Below are 14,697 nucleotides of genomic sequence, written 5' to 3'. Positions count from 1 at the left end.
TTTAGAAGCAGTCATACTGAGAACACCTTAACTCAGAGTAACGCGTATATTGTTTTACTTCTTTTGCGCTGCACAACAATGCTGACAGGTAAAAGGGTTTTATAGCACGAGGCTAGAAAAGTGTCACATAGTGTATGCCGTAAACGGAAATTATACTTGCAAACATACATACATACATACATAGATGCATAAATACATATGTGTATGTGTGTGAGTGTGTGTTTGAGTATGTGTGCCCGCGCACATATTTGTGGTGGTGGGTGAATGTGTGCGTAAGTTTTATAGACGTTTATGCGAAGTGAAATGTATTTATGCATATATATTTTCTCTGCACACCGAAATAAGTGTGTTGGCATCGGTGCACATGTGTTTATGTTTCTGTCGTTTCCAGTGTTATATTACGACTCAATTATAGTGAAACTTTGCCTAAGAGAATTGAAAATGAAGTAATTAACGAAAGAAACATGGACTACAAATTGAATTACTGTCATATTTATAAAAGTAAATTCACTCGTGTAGCGGAATTAATATATATGAAATATAGTATTTTATCAAAAAAATAGCTATGTTTATGGAGTATCACCTTTCCTTCAACATATACAATATAATTTTAATGTATTGTTCATTTTTGGCATTGATTTCTTTTATAAAATAATTTTCTATTTTACATGCGAATTAGTTTGCAAATTGATAATAGTCTCTGATAATTAAATATTAACCCGTAGCGTCAGGGGCTGATAGTTTTCTTTTCTTTTCTTTTTTTTTAGAAACACGGCCTACTTAACTACAACATAACTATAATCGCATTATAGGAGAAGGGAAATAGCTTACTCCGAATACAACAAATAATATACGAGAAAGAATAATGTTTCGAATATCAATTGTGCTATTTTCTTTTCCATTTTTATATACGCCATTGACTGTTCAATTCGATATATGCTATATTCAGTTTCAGAAATTAAATCCGTATAAATACTATTTTAAGATTGATAATGTTTTACCTACAATAAGGAGAAGAGAGTATTGTTCAAAGCGTTCATTTTTTGCTAACTTTCAATTGGGAAAGTCTGTAATGGTAAGAGTCAAATTCCTAGACGCATACCACACTAAATTCTCTCCGATCCTACCGACACAACAAATTAATCTATTTATATATATATATTATATATATATATTATATATATATATATATATATATATTAGCATTTACTCTCAGTCGCTACTTTGATAGAATCTGATGTTCTTCTAATATCCTTGCGAAGGGAAATCAAAGTTTGTCCCATATATTGTAAGAAAATGTATGGAAAATAAGTGTTATCTCATGTTATTTAAACGTATATTAAATAATCCATACATATTACTAAATATCTGCCATTGTTGTCTATGAAATGCAACAATAGAAGATTAATCGAATAACAGGAAATGGAAAGTTTCACAACACGATGAGAAGTGGGTTGGATTTTGAATTAAAAGACAAGTTGTAGCAACATGTGACATCTTTAATCATACTTACATCTCATCACTAACGCAAAAAATAATCCAATATAGGAAGTAACTCCATTAAGATATTTAGCAATTACTATGATAGATTTTACTTATGAAGCGCAAGGATACCAGCCAATCGATGATTTCATCGCTGTTGGACAAACACACACGCACTCACAGACATACGGTGGTTGCTTTCATTTTCCAAATGCACTTATTATTTTCAAAATTATTCATTTAAAATTGTAATAGGAACAGATGAGGATGAATATATGAAGGCAGTATTAGCAAATATTTTGCGACACATTGTGATTATGATTATATCTTTCCAGCCTCCCTCACAAGTAACCAAAGACTCAAATACATTTCGATAATAGGTTAAGCTCAACCATCTCTTTACAAACCGACGCGTCTTTTGTCAATGAACACCCGGAGAACAAACTGTGCAGAGATTTCGAGTATATTCAGATTTACATGAATAAATCTGTGCACAGTTTTCATAACAAATCCAAACTCTACAATTGTCTTTGCTACAGACACACGGAAATCGCCATCCAGAAATTGCAAATTAGCCCAATCTTCTCAGATGTTTTGATCTGCCTCTGTCTCGCATATTTCACATTGTCTCTCACATCTCCTGTAGATCCCTTAAACCTGGGGCATTTGATCAGTTTCTGTAGCGTGTTTGCCCACTTGAACGCAATATTTGATGGCATAGCAAACTTTCAAATTGTTTCACGATTACATCCTGAAAATTAGTAGACTATGACAAACAGCATATCATAGGGCGCCTTTAAATCTGGTGTTACAGCCATCTCCTTGACATTACAAGATTTATTGTAATGATATTATAAATTAACAATAATCTAGGACAGGTATAACCGCTTCTTCCCACAGAATCCCACAACTGAAATTTCGTACTTTTTACAGAATTGTTAACATCAACAAACCTTCTATTTCTCTCACTTTATTCTTCACTCTACTTTTTTCTTTCTTTTAGATTGTTATTCCGTTTTTTAGACGGCGTTTTTTAACTACTAAATTTCATGGAGATATGCATTGCCTTCGACAGTTGTCCATTGCCAGCAGCTTTATGGATGGGAACATACTCGTCGATATTTCTTCTCCTTTATTCTCTTATTCAAAATAACTGTTCGATGTCCATTATTTCCTAACAAAAGCTAAACAAACAAAATTTAAACTGTTTATATCCTATGTTAAAAAGCAACTTCTGCTAATTGCAGCCTGGCTTATAGAAACAATAGGAAATTTTAATCAGTGAATTTTACTAAGATGACACTTCATCTTAGAAACTTTCTACCATTTCATTTAGGATTGAGAATTAACAGAAATATATAAATATATGAATAAAATAGTGTCAAATACCAAATATAATTTCGTATTTTACTTTTGTTAACATAAGGTTGAAAACACATGGAGTGCTTTTGAAAATGAAATCAATAAACACACGATAACCAACGTGATAAGATTCACTATCTATCAATCAATCTATCTATCTATATATCTATCTATCTATCTATCTATCTATCTATCTATCTATCTATCTATCTATCTATCTATCTATCTATCTATCTATCTATCTATCTATCAATCAATCTATCTATGTATCTATCTATCTATCTATTTATCTATCTATCTATCTATCTATCTATCTATCTATCTATCTATCTATCTATCTATCTATCTATCTATCTATCTATCTACCTACCTATCTATCTATCTATATATCTATATATCTATCTATCTATCTATCTATCTATGTATTTATCTATCTATTTAACTCTCTCTTTCTCTCTGTATATATACAAAAACACACACGCATATATATATATATATATATATATATATATATATATATACACAACACTCATAAATATAAATATACACGCTCGCATGTGTGTACTTGCATGTGTGTACTTGGGAGCTTTTGTGCGTGTGTGTGTGTGTGTGTGTGTCGTGTGTCTGTGCGCCTTTGTATGTGCGCACGCCCCCCCCCACACACACACAGGTAATTCTGTATATTTGTGAAGATTTCCAGTCATGTTTGTAATTTTTTATAGAGAAAATAAATAAAGATATATTCTTCAATGCGTATAGCCTGAAACTGTTGCTAAAATGTTCTTTTAAATCTAACATAACTGATATGCATTTAATTTCAAAAGTTTGAATTTACTTTGATTTTTCGTCTCACTCAGAATTCTTTTTTCTGCCTAACTAGGAAAAAAAAATTGATATTTTCCTTTTTTAATTTTTTCTCTTCAACAAAACTATTCGATGAATAGTTGTCTACATGGTATAAGTGGAGTATAGAATTTTCAGCTACGCCAGAGGCTACATTTTCGTTTAAGATCTGGAATTGTATTTAAAACGATCAACTCTATTTACAAAGCCTTTAACAAACTAGTGTTCATCCATGTAGACATATAGAATTCTATTCACTCTATGCATTCAAACACATTTCTGTATTCTGTTAAAAAAATGTAGGAATGTTTGAATGTGTGACTACATATCTCTTGAAATATTCACGAATATGACATATAATAAAAGCGTCAAAAACTATAGCAACAAAATTATTTGCTCGATAGAAGTATATTGTAATTTTAATTTCAAGTAGATATTTACATTCAGAACAGCATAGATTAAGACACAATTTTCTTCAATGCAGGTATATTTTGTTATAGACGAAATATTAATTACGTATCCAAATCTAGATTGGGATTTCTTGTTATACAGTCTACGTTAGAAATTTTCGCGGCGAGATATTGGCATTTTTTACGTACATCATTGCAATTTAAATATTTGTTTGTTGTGCAGAAATTCATGAATCATTAGTAATACTTAAAGTATACATGCTTCATGTTTCATGTCACAAAACTATTTGAAGATACCTCACTAGATATTATTTACTTCAGGTAGTAACATATAGATTACTATAGATAGTAACTTTAGATAGTAACGTATAGAGACGAAACAGCAGTAATATTCTCCTTGTACTAATGTCATCGACACTTTGTCGTTTAGAACATTTCCTTGTCGGATAAATCTATTCATATCTAACTTGCATATTATTTGTAGTTTTGCAAATTAACACACCTTCAGTCAGCAGACCCAAGCTACGTTTCATTCACTGCTATCAAATGCACAGTTTCTCGCCGCTGTCTCTGTTTTTGATGCGTGATGGGTATGCTTCATATTTTAGTCTCTCCGTTTATAATAGGTAGCAGTAAACTTTCTTATATTCTCTAGAAACATTAGCAAGTGAGTGTGAGGTATTTACCAAAGAAACGCTTATTCGAAAAAAAACATGAAACATGTATGTATATAATAAAACCAACTTCTTTGTCATAAGACATCGGCGAATTCCTATTCTTCGACATAGTTTAATAAGTTATCTTATTTCTACCTTAAATACTCGAAGACGCAATCAATTAACTATATCTCTTGTCAAGGTCGGAAGTCAGTAATTAAATTGGGACAGAGAAAACCAAACTATAAGCCAATGTTATAGCTATGAGACAATTATTGAATTCGTGTTGATAAATACGCCATGTCGAATCCGATGGAAACAATTTTTATGGGAAATAACTATGACACTTATCTGCACAAATGTCTATTCCTTTTTATATATCTTGCATACAAACATGCAGATGCCTATGGACGTGTATATTTGCATAGCAATATTATGGTAGGAAACCTTTAGTACCTGTGTGGACATGTGCCTGCGTACACACATGTGGCTGCCAGTCCCTGCCTACTCATGTCTATGTATATAAGTGTGTACATATCTATCTGTATATGTGTTATAATAACTCACTTTGCGTCAACCCAATAAAGAATGCGACTTCCATTCAGTTATGAACGAATACGTAACACGATACTGTATCGATAAGTACTCATACACTGCAATTTTATTTTCATGTTTATGATTGATCTGCAATTAGACAGGCATATGTCTGCCAAGTGATACATGACTCCTACCTAATTATAATATCGATAACACAGAACCGATCTACATATCTGTCTTATCGGTACTGAGTTTTAATCCAATACAATTTCTTTCTTATGTCAGTGGAATAACCAGCTTGTTTTTATGTATACTTTTTCTCCTTTCGTTTATGAATAACCGATGCCGCTATTATGTAATACACACACATATATGTATGTATGTATGTATGTATGTATGTATGTATGTATGTATGTATGTATGTATGTATGTATATATAGATAGATAGATAGATTGCAGAACGCGCAATTCTCCTACATATTTTCACTCGCCTAACATATTCCTCTATTACTCTGCTGAATTTTAGAATATCTAGGGTTTGTAGAATGTACTACTACAAATATTTCTCGTTAATCACAAATGTAACAGTGGTGGTCAGATACATAAGAGTTGTATCCAATACTTTGGCGTCAGATATGCATATTTCCAGCTATATTATTCGTATGAATACATTCGTACATACATACATACATACATACATACATACATACTACATACATACATACATACATATATATATATATATATATATATATATATATATTATATATATATATATATATATTAATATATATATATATATATATATATTATATATATATATATATAATATATATATATATATATATATATATAATATATATATATATTTCTTTATAGGATAGCGTACGAATGGAAAGTTATCATGGACGTTCTCTGGAATACCTTATCTACGTTGAATCATAATAATCGAATCCATCATAAATTTTAAGAACTTTAATGAATATAATTTTTTTGTATTAAATAAACATTTTCCCTTTTGATTTTGATCCGAATGGAAATAAAAATAAGATCCAGCTAACGTCTCTTAATATAGATGTTTTCTCTTTTCTGTAAAATATGACCTTTAGGAATATGGTATGAATCGTTCCGTTTATCAAACTTTGTAAATATTTATAATCTTCACACATGACATTAATGCATAAACCTATCGTCAAGGAAAAAATATAAATTCTGAATAATCTTTTCTTAAGAGATTAGAAGGGGTTTTTTTTAATATTTGCTTTTAAAATATGTAAATTTTAAAAACTATTATTTTGCTTTTTCACTTGAAAATTACAATTGTAATATTTCGTATTTTCTCCAAAGAATGAATATTTATCACCACAAAATATTTCCTAAAATAAATTTGTGGATTTGTCTAAATAAGATATGGCGATTATACGCATTCATAAATACCGCCCAAATGTAGGGTTTCGATATCATTACGAGGACAAACTGCCGTTCATATAAAATAGAAAATATTTATTAAAAATTACGTTAATATATGAACCGTTAATTTCTGTTCATTCTTCTTTAATAGAACGATGTCTTTACCTCCGAAACGTCACGGACAGACAGTTTGTTCTCCATTGCAAATCTCATTCATATTCTCTATATACGGTCTAAACTGTTTCACACAATTTGCCTTCCTTCCTTTCACTCTGATGTATATGATATTGTATGTTATGCATATGGGATACTCTAAACTTTATTCATAAGAATTATGAAAAATGAATGTGGATAGATTTTAAAAATGAAAGATGTATGAGAGATAATGAGGCTCCTTTATTTCTATTGCATTGTCTAATAGTAAATAGGAGACAACTTAACATGAAGATTAACAAACATTCAGTTAAAGATTTTCATTCAGCACTATCACATCGAATATGCACAATAAAGTGTGCGTACAGATTTCAAATACTATGAGGAGTTATACACAATTACACGTGAATACATATACATATCGCTATTTTCGTTAAGGCGAGTGTTTTGTGAGTGCGCGCATGAGTGTATGGTTTTCAGGTATCATATGCAGCGTATAAAGATCGAATTTATCAAATACAGTCTTGGACTTGGAGTTGTGGCTTACATATTCAGAATATTGTTCTCCATTCAATTTATGTATCGAACAAGTCGCCCATCTTCAATTAAAAATATCATTTCAAAAAACTTATTGTTGTCTTAGGAAATTACTTCCTGTAATTAGATAGAATCTGTTTGTTGTGTGTATCTTCAAAAGGTTAAACTGAAATATAAAAATGACAGTTTTATGTCATTACTAAATTTAATTTATATATAGAATCATATAATAGCGTTTTAAGTAAACAATTATTTTCCAATTGAAATTTAGTTGTAAGTTGATGGTATGAGATTCATACTTTGTTAATGGCTTTATAATTACCACATGATGTTTAAGAAATTATTTCCAGACTGGATATGTGAGTGTGGTATGGCTTATAACTTTATCGATCAGGTCATCCTACAAGTTCTGTCCGAATTTTAAATAAAGAAAACAAGTGATCAGATGTTATATTTAATTGAAACTTAACCATCAATGTACTTTCCCTGATTATCTATGACTTTCATCCATCTATTTACAAGCTTTTTAATCCCATCAAATCAATATATATATAGTTAATCCAAACATAAAAACACAAAGAAAAAACACAACGCGAGGACGTGGAACAAGTATAGTGTTATTGGACGCTCAGGAAAGGAAAGAAAGAAGGAGGATTTAACGTTTCGAGCGGAGCTCTTCGTCAGAAACATAGGAAAAGGAAAGGCCCAAGGAGGGGATGTTGGAGCAAAAAATCGCCGACGGTACACACGCAGTCAAATATATAAATATATATATATATATAATATATATATATATATATAATTAATAATATCAAGGTAATCAACATTTTAGAAATGTTTACTACCAGTGGCGTAGCGTGTAGAACAATTAGTCAATAGAATATATATTATTCATTTAAATACAGTGTATATTTAAACACATAAGAGGTATCCGTCATAGGAATCTTGGCTCGCTAGAAGGAACATCAAAAGTCCAACCTGCTATTAGGGATAAAACTAAAGACATTTACCATATATTTACCAATTATTTTATTTGCTAAAAACAGTCAGGAACCATGGTCCAGGAGATATATGGCAAATGTTTCATTACCTTCGAAGTTTTATCCCAAATAGTAGTTTGGATTTTGGTTGTTCCTTCTAGCGTGCCAGGAATCCTATGACGAATACCTCCTATGTATTTAAATCTACACTGTATACATACATATATATGTGTGTATGTGTGTGTGTGTGTATGTGTGTGTGTGTGTGTGCGTGTGTGTGTGATATGTTTAGTCATTAAATTGAGACAGAAATCATTAATAATATCGAAGTAGAAAGAAAGTGCATGCAAATGATTAATAGACCAATTGGAATAGAAAAGTGAAGTTGCTGGATTATTCAAGTAATCATAATCAAGGTACTAAAATTAATACCAGTATTACTATTATTATTATTATTATTATTATTATTATTATTATTATTATTATTATTATTATTATTATTGTTATTATTAATAAATCGGGGAAATTAATTAAATACAATGAGAACGAGACTATAATATTAGAATTAACCACATTTAATACAAGAATTTCTACTAATAGCATAATAATAATAATAATAACAATTAATAATAATAATAATAATAATAATAATAATAATAATAATAATAATAATAATAATAATAATAAGAAGAAGAAGAAGAAGAAGAAGAAGAAGAAGAAGAAGTAGAAGAAGAAGAAGGAGAAGAAGAAAAAGAAAAACAGCAACAACATCAACAGTGTGCTATTGTGAAAAAGAATCAAAGAAGCAATACCCAACGAATATTGTCGCCATATTATATTTTGGCAGGGTTTCTTTTTCTTTCTTAGTTTTCTTTTTGTTTCGTTTATTCTTCCTGCTGATGAATACTGTCAGTTGAGAGATGAATAACAAACAGAGAATGCTGGAGATGGATGTCCAAAGGAAATAGGCAATGAGATGGGAATACTAATTATGTTTCTGAGACAGTGTGTAAATCGATGTTAAAAAAAAACCTAGTTCTCTTTTTTTGCCATACATTTTCTGTTTTTATTTCTTTTGCTTTTTTTTAACGTTCTTCCATTTTCTTAGACGTCATGAGATTTATCTTCTACTATTTCTGTGTGACTAACACCACTGCAAATCAGACGCATGGACATATATACAAAAAGCTTTCTTTGCATATACGAACTGAAAAACGGGAATTGAAGAAGGAGCATACAAGTTCTTTTTAGTGTATTTTATTACTTCCGCATACACTTATGCATATAAATAAATATATATACACACCAAGTATTTTATCACTTGCACACACACACACACACACACACATATAAATATATATATATATATATATATATATGTGTGTATAAGTGTTTATGTGTGTACGTATGCGTATACACATAGATAGGCAGAGATATAGACCACACGCTCGTACACACACACACACATACACACATATAACACGCATAAACTGGACATTTTCCACTTATCTGCATTGTTATAAAATAAGGCTGCAAATAATATTTCCATAATTCTCAATTTTAATATGAATTATGAGTAACATACGGCAGCATCTGAGGAGACATGTTTGATTATAATAACGGAATACGCTGATTCGCTTCAAACGAAAGCAGCTAGGATTTACCCCACTAGCTACATGTGAATGAGCATTCATATATATATATATATATATATATATATATGTATGTGTGTATGTATAATTAAAATACTGAGTGTTATTCCTCTTATTAACTGTAATATATACATATATATATATATATATATATATTATATATATATATATATATATATATATATACATGCATATATATAATATTTCTGTGTGTGTATGTATTTTGTGTATACGTATGTATATATATATATATATGTGTGTGTGTGTGTGTGGTGTGTGTGTGTGTGTGTGTGTGTGTGTTGTGCGTGTAGAAATTTACGTGAGCGTTTCTGTGCTGTACTTTAGAGGGTAACCTTCGTGTTCTGTGTGTGTATTTACAGGTCTATAAAGTTATGCTGGAAAATCTATACATCTACGATGGAGCATAGAATGAGGGAGGGAAGTCATAACAGCAGATTATGTATTGAGAACTGTGTAAATGGACTTGATATGTTAGTGGGTGAAGTCTTAAAGAAATCACATTATTGTTGGTCATGCAAACTTCTATTGCAGCTCTATGACAGGCTTTGTATCTTGAATGTCTATGTAGGCCATTCTCAAGGAAAGCCAGAGCTTTCTGCGACCACTACATAAAAAGTATTAAGAAAACAATGTTACTTAAATATACTTTATTTCAATTGTTTACACTATTTTACGCTTGTTTATACTCATACATTCATAGTCCACAAATTTCGTTATTTAAATTATGAATCACATTCCTTTCGATAATATCAATATGATTACAAAACTACTTTGTAGACGCTCTTTTTCTGTTTAGTCAACACTGATTTTCAAATTACAGGAATCTGTTGCTCTACTCATAGCGACGTATAACTGGAATGTGTGACAACACCTACACGTTCTAAAGATTGGTCCTGTGCCTTCTTTGCTGTGAATGCGCGAGAAGAATCTTTAGGGTTGCAAAAAATGTATCTAAGACTTACTTCTCACTGATGTATGCTAATAATGTATGGGTGTTCTGTTACCATTGCTTATTTTGACAGAGAAAACTCAGATGTAAACAACATCCGCTTCGATTAGCCATTTCGAATCCTGCTCGAGGCTGACACACTTCAATGAACTCTACATAATCACAACATGTATGCTGACACACACTTTTTCTATTTTATTTTCGCTATTAGCCGTCCTACCGACCCCCGTTCTTACAATGGGGACACGAACTATTCAATGGAAATCTGGTGTTACTCGTCGTTGGTGAAGTTTTAATAAAAATGCGAAAGTGGTTTATCAGTTTAAAAATCGATATCCAAGAAATAATCATACTTTCTGATTTTTTAATTCTAAAAACTTTCCTGACGACCATCTTTTTAATCGCAAAAAATATCGTAACCATTGGTCCTGCCGTCTGGCCCTGAAGTGGAAACAAAGAGACGAACAGACGGACAGACAAATTGAAATAACGCCTATTATAGTAAGGTAGCAAATCTGTCCGTCTACGATGGGAAATAAAGGGATAGTATCGGAAATGTAAACCCACTAAATCCACGAACTATACGGGGTGGGTTGGGTGTTTAGAGTTAATCCTCGTGGTAGGAATTTTAACAAAAAAATTCAAAGGTTATTTATTAATTTGAAACTCGATATCCATTAAATAATCGTACATTATATCATATATTTTCGCTTAAAATCTTGCTGATTACCTCCTACGTAATGCCTAAAAAACATCGTTAATATTGGACAAGCAGCTTGATCGTGAAGGGGGAAGAGAGACATAGACAACCTGACAAACAGACCACGCCCATTATAGTTAGATGTCATTGAGCATTGAAAACGTGTCGCAAGAAACAAGCTTAACATTTATAAGTTTATGAACGGCTATCCATACTCTCTCACTTTTGTGTTTTAATTCTATATGTAATGTGATTCAGATTCATGACATAACAGAAAGGGATCTCTAAGTTACCCCCATCTTATTTCCATAACAGCGTAACAGCTGCAATAGAGTTGCCTATACTGTTTACCATCAATACTCTGTGTAATACTTGAATGATTGCTGTTTGAATGAATGACGAATGTCACAGATTTCCGAGAGCTAACTAAGGAACCCACCACCTCCTTTTGTTGCTAGAAGTGCTGTTTAATTTAACAGTAAGTAAACTATCTATGTGATGTTTGTTTTAGCAGAATGTGTGCATTTGTGTGCAAAGTTGGTTGTATATAGAAATGTTGTAGAAATAAAGTAGGCAAAATATGCAGAGAAAATGGTTACAAAATTGCAACGAATTTCCCTCACATATATCTAAATTAGGCGACTCATGTTGCAAAGAAGCAGTGATTATGAAGAAACTATTAACCGTTTGAAAATAAAGATTACATTCTTGAAATTTAATAATTTCCAATTCTGATAACCCTGATAATAATGTAGCATTATTGACAACAAAGAGGCTCCTTTCGTTTATTCTCAATATAATATTGATATCAATATTTTAAAAACTCATTCTCTAATTGAATTATATATCTCTGTCAAGTTTAATCGTTTCATGCTCAGTAGAAACACACATATCATTGCTTTGGAAGAACCGGAAAAAAATTGCAACTAACTTTATGTGAATAGAGACGTGAAAGTGTTTCGTCTCGCAAAGTACTGAATTTGTGATGATAGGGTTAGCATTGCAACGAAAATAGTTGGAATCGAAATCTGCAGCAGACACATGCATAATAAGAAGATCGTGACATCAAATAATAATTCCGTATATAACGTCGGTCATGTCCAGGTAAATAATTTCTAATGTTCAGCAACTAATGAATAGATTAAAGAAACATGAATTATAGAAATAAATTCCATGAATCACGTTTGGTTTGGTGAATAATAACTTATATGTTATTTATGATGGATTCAATATGCCAATGAAGATTTCATGACAAACACACGCGGTCACACACACACACACACACATACACACATACATACACACATACGCATGCATACATACATACATGCATACATACATTCATACATACATACATACATGCATACATACATACATACATACATACATACATACATACATACATACATACATCTGGCGCCGTCAACATCATGCGTGAACGTGTTGAGGACCGATTAAAAAATCCGTTTTAACGCCTTCCTCAAGAAATATGCCAGTTCCTCCAGCCAAATCGGTAACTGGTTTATTTTTGCAATAATTAAATAGAGAATCATCTGTTCATCACCAACGTAGCTATCCTGAACATATTTTAAAATATACATCTACACCACGTGGAATTTAACTAACACGATTATGGCTGAAACTAACACAGGGGAAACTAACAACGTCACCACCGATGAAAATACTACTATATCACCTGTAAGTTATCTAAGAAGACGTCAGTACACTTTTCATATTACGTGGCCTGAACGACAACTAAAGTAAGCTTACTTCGACCCTATGGAAAAGCCAGAAAGGACCCTTCAATCGCATATTTTAAGAGGGTAGAAACAAACGGGGACAATGCGCATCCCAACTTAAATATCTTCACGGGAAACAGCTCCGACAACAAGCATCTTATGTAAAAAAATAAAAAAATAAAAAAATCGACTGATCCTCGGTCCTCCCAAAAGACTTGGAATGGGCCAAAATCTGCCAGAAGCAGCGTAAAAATTATTGTAAACAATCGACAGATCACGCCATCGTTAAATTCTATTGTGTGTCCAAATTTAGTTGAGTCAGATGCGAAGACTACATGCAACTCAAAAACATTTTATAATTACAATTCGCAAAAATGTTTGCTACTTTCTCGAATCTTTCGTTGAATAACAGACCCTTCCCAACAAGAGTGAGAACAATCCGTCCGATCTAATGTTTAAGTCCAACAACGAGGTCGCTGGAAACACATGGAATCATTTAATGTTAATTAATGGAATACAAAATACTCTTATATACACAGCTATTATTACTCTTAAAGAATACCTAGCAGAAATGTACAGATTGAACATGAACACTTCTCAAAATGCACACTAAGTTTTAAAGCTCTAGCCTTCTTCCGCTTGGAAGGAAGGCGTGTAGTGTGCTCGTCGCATTGAATCTGACAGAGAAAGTTGAGCAGAGAATCTGCATCAAACGTTTGACAAATTCTTGGCGATACCTCCTCAGAAACCTACGCAAAGTTTTCTAAAAATGTTTTCATCGCTCTTGAAACAACCAACGAGACATTCTGCAACTGAAACCCGAGTGTCTTTTCGGTCAACCGAAAGCAAAGTTGGAACAACATTTGTTGACATGCGTCTCATACACTTCAGTGATAATGGACTGAACTGAACCGTAACTAATCTACACATTCTCTTATAACTCACGGATGGTGTCTCGACTATTTCCCCTCACAGCTGCACGAACATTTGTGATATCTTTCTCAGTTCCGATATTAGATGGCCTCGCAGAACGTTCGTCAATATGGACATTTTTCGGTCATCTTGGAAACGTCTGAACCACTTGTGTGAGGATCACACACTCCTCTCCGTACACCTTCTTCAGATTTGTGTAAGCCTCTGAGCAGGTATCGCTATAAAAAATTTCTCTCTCCTGATCAATACAACGACCACGCGCGATACCCTTTAGTCCCAGGCACTGTTGTAAACAGCTGAAGTGAGCTAGAACGTTAAGACGTAGTGAGCAAG

Source organism: Octopus sinensis, linkage group LG12, assembly GCF_006345805.1.
Source record: "Octopus sinensis linkage group LG12, ASM634580v1, whole genome shotgun sequence".
Lineage (NCBI taxonomy): Eukaryota > Metazoa > Mollusca > Cephalopoda > Octopoda > Octopodidae > Octopus > Octopus sinensis.
Note: the sequence above shows the minus strand (reverse complement) of the source record.